Here is a 12,978-nt window from a genome sequence, read left to right as displayed (position 1 = left end):
TTTTCTGATGAAAGGAGATCTGGACATGTGGCAGTCCAGGATGGTTCCATACCTAACAAGTGTCAACTTGCTGGGGAAGGTTCTTCAGATGGCGATACCTCAGGGAAGAAATTTGAAATTCAAATGAGGTTTTGCTCTGGAAGAAGGGAGGGTGGCCATGTGGCGCCACCTCAGGGTGGCTCCTACAGTGCCATGTGGCAAGAGGGAGGAGGGAAAGGGACACGTGGCGCCTTCATAGACCAGATGGAAAAGTTAGAATCCAGATTTGCGCCACCTAGACCTTGTTTGAATGGTAGCTTTTTCTGAAGAAGGCCAGGAGTGACATGTGTCCTCTACTTTTTCTGAAAGAAGCTAGAAATGACACGTGTCACCTACTTTTCTGATAAAAGTAGGGGGAGACATGTGTCATCCTGCTTTTTCTGAAAGGAGCAGAGATTGACATGTGGCAGAGGGAAGGGAAGGAGGGCCAAGTACATGTGGTGCCATCTCAGACAAAGTAGAAAAGGTGAAGTTCAGGATTTGCGCCACCTCTGGAAGGATTTGAATGTTTGAATTCTAGTTTTTTTTTAAGAGAGCAGGAAATGACATGTGGCATTTGCTTTTTCTGAGAAGAGTATAGAATGACACGTGTCACTTGCTTTTTCTGAGGAAAGCAGGGAATGACATGTGGCATTTGCTTTTTCTAAGAAGAGCAGGGAATGACACGTGTCACTTGCTTTTTCTAAGGAAAGCAGGGAATGACATGTGCCACTTGCTTTTTCTGAGAAGAGCAGAGAATGACACGTGTCCTTTGTAGGAGACACACTTCAAATGGCGCCACCTCAGAGGAGACAAGCCTTACTTTTTCTGAACAGGACAGCACATGACATGTGGCATCTCAGGGTGGCATGGGAGTGACACATGGCGCAGGGTGAAGATGGTGGATACTGACACGTGGCATGGAATGAAGAGGATGTCTAATGACATGTGGTGGCTTCTTAAGGTAGCCCCACACTGACACTTGGTAGATAAATGGGAGGAGAGAGAAAAGACAAGTGGCGCCAATCCAGGGGACAAGGCTCCTATATTTTTGGGTTTTTCAAAGTTTAGGTTTTTCAAAAGAAAAGCCTGTGTGACACCACCTCAGTGTGGGTCCCACATTGCTTCTTTATTGAAATAAGGACAAGACAACAAAACCTCTTTATAGAATTTTCACAAAATCTGGACTAATTGGTAAAATAGAAATTTTTGGAAAGAGTTGGCCCCTGTAGGGCGATTTTGTAAAAGAATGATAGTTGAAATAGCTGACAAAAGGGCAAAATCTGAGGTGAAGTGGCTGAAATCCATATTGAAAACTATCCAGATCGTTTTTCTGAGGAAATATTATGAAATTCAGAGTCCTGGGGGTAGAATGGGAAGAATTGATAATTTTGAAGACCCAGTGTTTTAAAATCGATTTTTTTTAAAAATAGTTGAAATTCGAATCTGGATTGAAAATTTTGAAATCCAGAGTTCTGGATCTCGAAATGACATGCTGTGCAGTGCAGTGATATAAGATGCTCATGCAATGATATGCAATGCCATGTCTTATGACATGTAATCCTGAACCGGGCTTTGGAGATTCTCGTCTCTTGTCAGGAGTAGAATCTTGAACATCTGAGCTGAAATAGAGAAATTTTGAGAGTTGCAGATAAAATTTAGACTTTTGCAAGTTCTGAGCTCAGAAAATGACCATTTTGCCCCTTTGGCGATTTCAGAGGCGGAATAATGAGGCTTGGTGGAAATGTTGGCGAGGTGAATGAAAAATTTGGGGTGTTTATAGATGCCCCTCTTTGCTACTAAGCTGGCTTGTGGCCGAGCTTAGTGGCAAAGAAAAACACACCAAATTTGGGTTATATATAAAAATGCCCCAGTTAGAAGGATCTGACTGGGTATGAAGAAATTAGCCCGAGAAAGATGGTAGATATGAAGCGAAGAATGAAGAGAAAAGACTCACTCTGTGAGAGTGAAATTCAGGTTTTATGCCTTTAACCTGGATGGGACAGAAATACCTCGCTTGGAACGAAGCTCAGGTTTGACCCTTAACCTGATTGGGGAATGGAATATCTCATCGAAATGAGACTCAGGTTTCTACCCTTAACCTGATCGGGCAGAATAAAATATCTCATCAAAATGAGACTCAGGTTTGTACCCTTAACCTGATCGGGCGGAATGAAATATCTCATCGAAATGAGACTCAGGTTTGTACCCTTAACCAGATCGGGCGGAGAATGAAATACCTCTTTGATTGAGGCTCAGGTTTGTACCCTTATCCTGACTGGGCGGAAGATGAAATACCTCTTTGATTGAGGCTTAGGTTTGTACCCTTATCCTGATTGGGCGGAAAATGGAATACCTCTTCAATGGAGGCTCAGGTTTGTACCCTTATCCTGATCGGGCGGAAAATGAAATACCTCTTTGAGTGAAGCTCAGGTTTGTACCCTTATCCTGATTGGGCGAAAAATGGAATACCTCTTCAAAGGATGCTCAGGTTTGTACCCTTATCCTGATCGGGCGGAAAATGAAATACCTCTTTGAGTGAGGCTCAGGTTTGTACTCTTATCCTGATCCGGCGGAAAATGAAATGGTATGATGGAACCTTCGGATTTTGCACAATAAATCTGACAGGGGTTTTGCAAAAGGAAGAAAAATGGGGTCCCTAAAGCTTGAAAAGGGATTGATCTTGGGCGCCTCATTTCTGAGACTAAATAGCTTTTGAAATTGCCTTTTACGGGAAAATGATTGGTGGTTCGACCTCGAACCGAAATGGGACTGTCTATGGTGGGACAGTGGGGACACAGGGAAGTGTGCAAATCTGAGAGTTCATGCTCTCAAAGAAGGGAAGGAATCAAGTCTTTAAGAGGGATTTAAAATTGGTGTCGGGATGTATCAAAAACGGACATCAAGCTCTCACTTCACGTCAGGATAGCTAGGAAATATTGTCAAAATGTTGTTGATTCAAAGTTTTTGAAAATGTTGCACATTGTTGCAAAGATATTCTTTCTTTTCTACCCAAAGCATTACCTCCAAACAAGGTTCACTTCATAGAATCGAGACTTAAAATCCAAATCGCTTGTGATTGACCTTCTTCAAGGAAGCTATCAATTTCCTTGATTTGAACAGGAAAGAGAATTTGATATTATGAAAGCAGTTGATGGAAGAATATTGATAATAGAATTTCACAAATTTAAAGAGGATTCTTGATAAATCTGGCAGTTTGATATCCTGGGAGTTTCTCTCATGATAATCTTTCTACATTCTTTTGACTCTCTGGTGTTTTGGCTACATTATCCTTCATTTTGGAGATGTTCTGACTTTTTCTCTCTTTCTTTTTCCTCTCTTTCTCTCTTTTGGAAGGGTACGCCACAAACTCCTTCAACTTGGAGATGTTTCGATCCTTCTTGGACGATGTTGGCTCATGGGTTTAGAAATCTTTGGATGATAGCTGAAATTAAATATCTTTTAGGGATTGTCGGGAGGTTCATCGCATCTGCCTTCATCTCGACAGTGCTTTGGACTTTCTCTGGAAGGATCTGTCACAAACTCCGTCATCTTGGAGATGTTTCAAATCTTTTTTGTCCTCGGGGGTCTACTCGCTTAATTTGCCTTCATCTTGGCGACAATTGAGAGATCCCTTTTGCGGATATTTAATTGCAGCTTAGGTGATTCTGAGGAGACAGGGCTTGGATGAATGCTCTCTTTTCTAGCGCTCATGATATTTTCATTGTCTCGTCTTTACAAGAATGGTCTTTAAAATATGCCATTGACTGCGATCAATATCAATCATTTATGGCTTTGCAATAACATTGAACTTTCTTTTGCTGGCCATATCGAGGATTTATCCTTCATCCTTTTGGTTGGCCAATAGAAAGAATTTGAGTTTTGAATCTCTTTTCGCAAAAGCTTCACTCTTTTGGAAGTAATCTTAAAGGTAAACTGAGGTAAAGATGCGTATAATAAAGATTCTGAAATCAACAAATAATTGATTGACAAATTGACAAAATTTTCTTGAAATCCTTGGTGAAAGAGAGCATCTGAGGTCCGGCTCAACACATCCGTGACGAAAATTCTCCTCTCTTTTTCCCCAAAAAGTGAGACTCAGGCTTAGCCCTTACCTGAATGGGAAATACTCCTCTCTTCCCTGAAGAGGAGGTGTTTGCAAAATGAACTTTTGAAGAGAAATTAAGCTTTCGTCAAAGCTTCCTAATATTAGGCTTCTCTTATGGAAAGGGGGCCGATAATAGTGAGGTTTGAAAATTGGGTCATGAAAGGAACGAGTCCATCACATTCTCCCTAAAAAGAGGGTCCTCCATGACGAAAATGGCCTAGTATGAAATTGGGGGGTCACAAGAAAAGCGAGTCTCCATCGAGTCTCTCCCTTTAAAAGGGTTCCTTGTGTGAAATTGGAAATTGTTTTGCAAACGGTTCACAAAGACGCGAGTCCCTTCAAACTCTCCCTGAAAAGGGGCAAAGTGAACGAATTGGATAGCATACAAAAAGAACGAGCTCCCTCAAACTCTCCCTAAAAAGGGTCTCTCGCAAGAGAAAATGATTGAAATTGGATATTGAGATTGATTGACCCAAAGGTCGAAATTGGAAATTGGAAAATTGATTGTTGGAAATTGAATGACCCGGAGGTCGAAATTGGATGACCTGACGGTCGAAATTGAGAATTGGTTTGACCAAAAGGTCAAAATTGAGAATTGAGTGACCCGAAGGTCGAAATTTGGAAATTAAGTGACTCGAAGGTCGAAAGTTGGAAATTGAGTGACCCGAAGGTCGAAAATTGGAAATTGAGTGACTCGAAGGTCGAAAATTGGAAATTGAGTGACCCGAAGGTCGAAAATTGGGTGACCCGAAGGTCGAAAATGATAATTTGGAATTTTGAATTGAGAATTGGAATTTGAAATTGAAAATTGGGTGACTCAGGGGTTAGAAATGGAGAATTGCCTGATTTGAAGATTTAAATTGAAATTTGGAGGGCAAAATATCAAATTTGAGCAATTGACAGACTTTGAGGATCGAAATGACTTGGATCATCAAAGGAGAATGATGAGTTTGAGTCAGAGCTCGAATAAAATACAGAGATCACGAGTCGGAACCCGGATCAACAAAAGAAAATGAAGAGCTCGAATCAGAGCTCGAATGATGTAGAGAGATCACGAGTCGGAACCCGGATCAACAAAACAAAATGAAGAGCTCGAATCAGAGCTTGAATGAGGTAATGAGATCACGAATCAGAACCCGGATCAACAAAGAAAAATGAAGAGCTCGGATCTGAGCTCGAATGAGATAAAGAGATCACGAGTCGGTGTTATCATCGCGAAATTTTTCCCATCTTCCCTTCCTTGCAGAAGAGAGAGGGAAACACTTTCGCGATTCAAACTTAACCGGATTTTGGAAATTTGTTTTGAAATACTCGCCTCCATTTTGAAAATTGCGGGAAAATCCATGGGATGGGGCTCGACCTGTCGGTACGAGGTTCGACCGTTCCTGCCGCCTTTAACAGGGGTAATCGAACCAAGGACCAAAACTATGCTTGACTTAGTTAAATTATCAAAATCGTGTTCTATCCTAAATGCACAGAGAATTCAGGCATGTGCTATGAGGTTTTGGAAAATGTAAGTTGGAAAACATGATGCATGCTTGGAAAATGCTTTGAAGTTGGAAATAGTTCTAAGGCAAATGATGAAAATCAATTTCTCAAGAAAACTCAGATGGAAAGGATTGGAAATCTCGAGAAAGTTCATAAAGATGTGGGAAAATAATGAATGGATGAAAATCCTGAGAAAATGGAAAGAATTCTTGAGAAAAGGGTAAACATTTGAAGGGAAAATGCTTGTCAGAAAAAGCTTCAAGTTTTGAAAGCTTTCTTTGGAAAATGATTGAAATTCATTAGAAAATTCTTTGGAGAAGGAGAATTGAAATTTGGGAAATTGAAATCCTGGGAATCTTACCCTTGAAACACTTGGAAATCGATTTTGATCTTTGAGAAAGGTGAGAGACTTCTTTTGAAAATCTTGAGAAAATAACCTTTTCCATGGAAAACTGTGGAAAAACTTGACTTTGGAAAACTGATTTTGAAAAATTCTCATAGTTTCTTGAGAAATCAATTTCTTGAGAATGAAACTTTCTTAAGAAAATCGCGAGAAAACCAATGATTTCATGATGCAAATGATATGAGTGAATGAATGCACTTTGAAAGATTTTCTAAGAAATTTGTTGGAAAAATGTGCATTAAGTCAAAATAAATCCTTCACATATCCTGACTGTGGCCATGAATATGTTCAGAGTTTAATTGATTTAATGCACAATACTTTGAAAATATTAGAAATATGATGTGCATTTTAAGATAGCCTAAGAGTGTAGGCTCAATGTGACTAGTAAAAAGATGATGGATCTGGGTCTCGTCCATATTCCGACTAGGGCCGTAAATATGGATTCCATCGAGTTCATCAACTCCCTAAGAGTTGGTGCACGTGCCATTCGTGTACATCCATAGTGCTTTTGAAATAAAATGCATGAATCACATAAGCAGGATATTGCATAAATTCAAACTATATGATATGCATCCTAGTCTAAGCAGAAAATTAAATCTCTTATTCCAAAATTTACATTATTACATCACTAAATAAATGAAATAAAAGAAATTGCAGACTCTAGCTCCTTCTTTTGAATGTCTCTGCCAAACTTGAAATAAGGTTAGCTCAAATATGTGGGTTTTTCCAAGATTTTCCAATAATATTGTGAAATTATTGGACTTAATTGGATATAAACCCTATTTTCAGGCTTCCTTGATATTTGAAATGATGTAAATGCAGAAAACTTAGTAGAAAATAGTTTGAAATTCGAAATTGTGGTCAAAATGACCAAAATACCCCTAATTATAAAGTTATACCTTTAAAATCAGGGTTTTTTGAAGAAAAACTTGGTAAAATTGAGATTTCGAAATTCAAATTGAATCAAATGATGATGAAATGCATGATGAGGAATGATGAAATGCTTCTAAACACATTAGGACTGTAAAATCAGAATTTGACATTTTTCAATTTATCCAAAATAACGAATTTCGCTTGTTTTTAGCATGGGTCCCGCGGGGCCCTGTTTTGATATTATGGCTAAATCAAACCTCAAATGGATTCCAAATTACACCAAATTCCGTATGAAGCATCTACCTACTCAGATAAACAGCCTAGAATGCTAAAAAGCACAAAATGATATGATTTGAAAGCTAAACTTTAAAGAAAGTCCTAAAAAGGGTGGATTTCGCCTATGGACCCGAACCAAATGCAATGCTTCATATAATAATGCAAAATTTACACCATAAAAACTTCTGATATTTTGCAGACTTATAAAGGACCCAAAATGGAACACTTTTGGTTTTTACAGCCTCGGGATTTGAACTATGATGAGTTCGGTAACGGGGATTCGGTTCTGATGAAGGTAAAATCGACCTAATCTGATATAAAATGCTAAAAAAATAGAAAACTGCCATGGAAATTTCTGAGATTTAACAAAGCTACTCAAGACATCTACAGAAACTTATTTTATGTTCATGACTTTGGCATTTGATTAACAGAAACATGGATAAAAATATAACTTTTCATTCCTAAATCGACAGAAGAGACAAATGTGACCAAATAGGTGACTGACAAGAAAAATCCGAAACAGATATCACAACTATTCTAAAAATCACAATCTTTCATAAGAAAACAGAGGGCATCTCGAACATGACATTCACTTTTTACAGATTCGGATTTTGAGCAACACCCATAGAGAACCCATAGCCCTAAGTCGATCCAAAGTCTCAGAGGCCCAAATCAAGCTCTAACACGTGTTCCGAACTCTTGGATTTTTTCAGACATTAAAAAAAATCATAAAACTTGGAGAAAATCATGTTAAAAACTAGACATCCTTACGAGTTCATAACATCTTTTGGGTCGAAAATTGGATCTCCCATGAGGGAGATCTCGATTTTACAAGTCGGAAATGAGTTTTTATAATGCCTCCCGGGTAACAAAACCCGACTTACCATTTTGAACATTTACCACAGTAAACGAATTCAAATATCTCCGAATTTTTGGCACATTTCTAGGGACACCTAAATACGCATTCCATGATTTTTTTAGAATTTTTAATAAAAAATAAATGCATGAAATGACGTGTGGACTGACTGACTGACAAAAACAAAGAGCTACTGAAATTGAGCAGAATTGAAATAAATACCTAATTAAACCTAATTAACCTAAGAAACATGCTAAATTAATGAAATAAAATATAAATTAAATTTAACTAAATGCATGAATGCTAGAAATCATCAAGGAAGCATAATTATATTTTTTTATATATGTCGTTTTATGAGAATAGCTCAATCCATCCCTCGAATGAGCTCTTTCTTCAAACGACAACACGAATCAAACCAAAGGCATTATCATGGTGAAATCAATAAGAATGGAGGCTTACCTTCTGTTCTCCAGCGGTTTTGGAAATCCCGAAAAGAGCGGCTACCTTGATAAGGGGTTCTAGAGGGGCGTGAATCCAAAGGACACCAAGAAAGAAAAAAATGGAATTATGAAGTTCAATTCTCAAACAGGGCTCTCTCTGAGCTAGGCATGGGCTAGGGTATTTGTAGAAATTTTGGAGATTTTCAAAATTCAAAGACAGTGAATCTAGATCTTCCATGTGGCGCCATCTCAGGGCATGCCATTTTGATTTTTTGAGAAAATAAAAATGAGAATTTTGTGAGTGAGACACCTCAGCAGGGGAATTTGGAATTTTTCAAAAAGCTTGCTTGATTTTCTCTGCAGGAGTCTCCCAAATGGCGCCACCTCAGAGGATGTCCTCTTGGAGTTTGAAATTCAAAGCTTGGTTTTCCTGGAAGAAGGAGAGATTGCCATGTGGCGCCACCTCAGGGTGGCTCTACACTGCCATGTGTCAGAAGGTAGGAGTAGAGGAAGCAGAAGATGCCACCTCAGAGGGGTTTGAATTCTACTTTTTCTGATGAAATGAGAGACTGACATGTGGCGCCACCTCAGGGTGGCTCAACATTGACATGTGTCAGGAGGCAGGAGCTGAAGAAGCAGAAGACGCCACCTCAGAGAGGTTGTCTTGGAGTTTGAAATTCAAATTCTGCTTTATTCTGGAAGAAGAAGAGACTGCCATGTGGCACCATCTCAGAGCATCTACATTGACATGTGTCAGAAGGAAGGCAGAGGATTCAGATGGTGCCACCTCAGAGAGAGTTTGAAATTTAAATTTCTGCTTTTTCTAGAGGAAAGGAGAGACTGACATGTAACGCCATCTCAGGGTGGATTCTACAATGACATGTGGCAAGAGGGAGGAAAAGGAGCGAAAGGGACACGTGGCACCATCTCAAAAAATGAATTTAAGGAGGAGACTTCAGGATTTGCGCCACCTCAGGCTGAAGTTTGAATATTTGAATTGTTGTTTTTTCTGAAGGAGGCAGAAAGTGACATGTGTCACTTGCTTTTTCTGAAGAAAGCAGAGAGAGACACATGTCCCTTACTTTTTCTTAGAAGAGCAGAGGGTGACATGTGTCACTTGCTTTTTCTAAGAAAAGCAGGGAGTGACATGTGTCACTTGCTTTTTCTGAGAAGAGCAGAGAATGACACGTGTCACTTGTTTTTTCTGATAAAAGCAGGGAGTGACATGTGTCACTTGCTTTTTCTGAGAAGAGCAGAGGGTGACATGTGTCACTTGCTTTTTCTGAGAAGAGCAGGGAGTGACATGTGTCACTTGCTTTTTCTGAGAAGAGCAGAGAGTGACATGTGTCACTTGCTTTTTCTGAGAACAGCAAAGAGTGACATGTGTCACTTGCTTTTTCTGAGAAAAGCAGGGAGTGACATGTGTCACTTGCTTTTTCTGAGAAGAGCAGAGAAAGACACGTGTCACTTGATTTTTCTGAGGAAAGCAGAGGGTGACATGTGTCACTTGCTTTTTCTGAGAAAAGCAGGGAGTGACATGTGTCTGCTGCAGGAGAGAATACCTCAGATGGCGCCACCTCAGAAGGAGACACTCTACTTTTTCTGGAAGAAGCTAGGAGTGACACGTGTCCTCTGCTGGAGATACACTTCAAATGGCGCCACCTCAGAGGAGGCAAGGTTTACTTTTTCTGGACAGGACAACACATGACACTTGGCATCTCAGGGTGATCTTTGGAATGACACATGGCGCAGGGTGGAGATGGTGGATACTGACACATGGCATGGAATGACATGTGGCGGCTTCTTAAGGTAGCCCCACACTGACACTTGGCAGATAAATAGGAGGAGAGAGAAAAGACAAGTGGCGCCAATCCAGGGGACAAGGCTCCTATATTTTTGGGTTTTTCAAAAGAAAATCCTATGTGGCACCACCTCAGTGTGGGTCCCACATTGCTTCTTTATTGAAATAAGGATAAAACAACTTCTTTTTGGAATTTTCATAAAATCTGGACTAATTGGTAAAATAGAAATTTTTGGAAAGAGTTGGCCCCTGTAGGGCGATTTTGTAAAAGAATGATAGTTGAAATAGTTTGACAAAAGGGCAAAATCTGAGATGAAATTTATTGAAAATTATCCAGATTGTTTTCCTGAGAAAATATTTTGAAATTCAGAGTCCTGGGGGTAAAATGGGAAGAATTGATAATTTTGAAGACCCAGGGTTTTGAAATCAATTTTGAAAAGGGTTGAAATTCAAATCTGGATTGAAAATTTTGAAATCGAGAGTTCTGGACCTCGAACTGACATGCTGTGCAGTGCAGTGATGTGAAATGCTCATGCAATGATATGAAATGACATGTCTTATGAAATATAATCTTGAACCAGGACTTGGAAATTCATGTCTCCTGTCAGGAGTAGAATTTTGAACATCTGAGCTAAAAATAGAGAAATTTTGAGAGTTGCAGATGCAAGTTAGACTTTTGCGAGTTCTGAGCTCAGAAAATGACCATTTTGCCCTCCAGCGATTCCAGATGCTGAATGATGATGCTTGGTGGAAATGTTGGGGAGGTGAGTAAAAATTTGGGGTGTTTACAGATGCCCCTCTTTGCTACTAAGCCGGCTTGTGGCCGAGCTTAGTGGCAAAGAAAAACACACCCAAGTTGGGCTATATATAAAAAAAAAGGCCCCAGTTAGAAGGATCTGACTGGGTGTGAAGAAATTGGCCCGAGGAAGATGATAGATATGAAGCGAAAAAATGGAGAGAAAAGACTCACTCTGTGAGAGTGAAATTCAGGTTTTTGCCCTTATCCTGGATGGGACAGAAATACCTCGTATGGAACGAAGCTCAGGTTTTAACCCTTAACCTGATTGGGGAATGGAATATCTCATCGAAATGAGACTCAGGTTTGTACCCTTATCCTGATCGGGCGGAAAATGGAATACCTCTTTGAATGAGGCTCAGGTTTGTACCCTTATCCTAATCGGGCGGAAAATGGAATATTTGAAAGGTGAATAAGCCAACTTTTCTTGAAGAGGAACGAGGCGATGGAAATGGAATTGTAAGAGGCAAATTTGGAAAATGATCAAGACGATCCGGAGAATTTTTCATCAGTGTGAAATATGAATATGGTAAGGAGTAAGACGACTCTTTCGACAGCGCGAAAGATGGACATGGCAATCTTTTGACAAGAATAAGGTAACTCTTTCGACAACGCGAAAGACAGATAAGGCAAACTCTTTCAGAGAAGAGTAAGGCAACTCTTTAGACAACGCAAAAGATGAATAAGGCAAATTTTCCAACGAAGAATAAGGCAACTCTTTCGGCAATGCGAAAGATGAACATACAGGTGATCCAAAGGAATAAGGCGATTCTTTCGATAACGTGAAAGATGTCAAAGGCAATCCAAAGGAACAAGGCGATTCTTTCGACAATGCGAAAGATGACAAAGGCAATCCAAAGGAACAAGACGATTCTTTCGACAACACGAAAGATGACAAAGGTAATCCAAAGGAGCAAGACGATTCTTTCGACAACGCGAAAGATGACAAAGGTAATACAAAGGAACAAGGCGATTCTTTCGACAATGCGAAAGATGTCAAAGGCAATCCAAAGGAGAAAGGCGATTCTTTCGACACCGCGAAAGATGACAAAGGTAATCCAAAGAAATAAGGCGAGTCTTTCGACACCGCGAAAGATGACAAAAGGCAATCCAAAGGAATAAGGTGATTCTTTCGACAACGCGAAAGATGACAAAGGTAATCCAAAGGAACAAGGCGATTCTTTCGACAACGCGAAAGATGATAAAAGGCAATCCAAAGGAACGAGGTGGTTCTTTCGACAATGCGAAAGATGACAAAGGCAATCCAAAGGAACAAGGTGATTCTTTCGACAACGCGAAAGATGACAAAAGGCAATCCAAAGGAATAAGGTGATTCTTTCGACAACGCGAAAGATGATAAAGGCAATCCAAAGGAATAAGGCAATTCTTTCGACAACGCGGAAGATGACAAAAGGCGATCCAAAGGAGTAAGGCGATTCTTTCGACAACGCGAAAGATGCCAAAAGCTATCCTTTCGGATAGAAGGCTAATCTTTCAACAACGTGAAAGATGATAAAGGCTATCCTTTCGGAGATAAGGCTAATCTTTCAACAATGTGAAAGACGACAAAGGAAAATCTCTCGAAGGGGTCAAGATGCATCAATATGGACATCAAGCTCTCACTTAATGTTAGGATAACTAGAAAATATTGTCAAAATGTTGAAAATTTTGTTGATTCAAAATAATTAAAAATGATGCTCATTGTTGTGAAAATATTCCTTCTTTTCTACCTGAAGTATTACCTCCAAATATGATTGACTTCATAGAATCAAGATTTTGAATTCAAATTGCTTGTGATTGACCTTCTTCAAAGAAGTTATCAATTTCCTTGCTATGAACAAGAAAGAGAGAATTTAATATTATGAAAGCAATTGATGAAAGAATATTGATAATAGAATTTCACAAATTTAAAGAAGATT

Source organism: Nuphar pumila, chromosome 3, assembly GCF_984573655.1.
Source record: "Nuphar pumila chromosome 3, dmNupPumi1.hap1.1, whole genome shotgun sequence".
Classification (NCBI taxonomy): Eukaryota; Viridiplantae; Streptophyta; class Magnoliopsida; order Nymphaeales; family Nymphaeaceae; genus Nuphar; species Nuphar pumila.
This window is presented reverse-complemented; position numbering follows the sequence as displayed.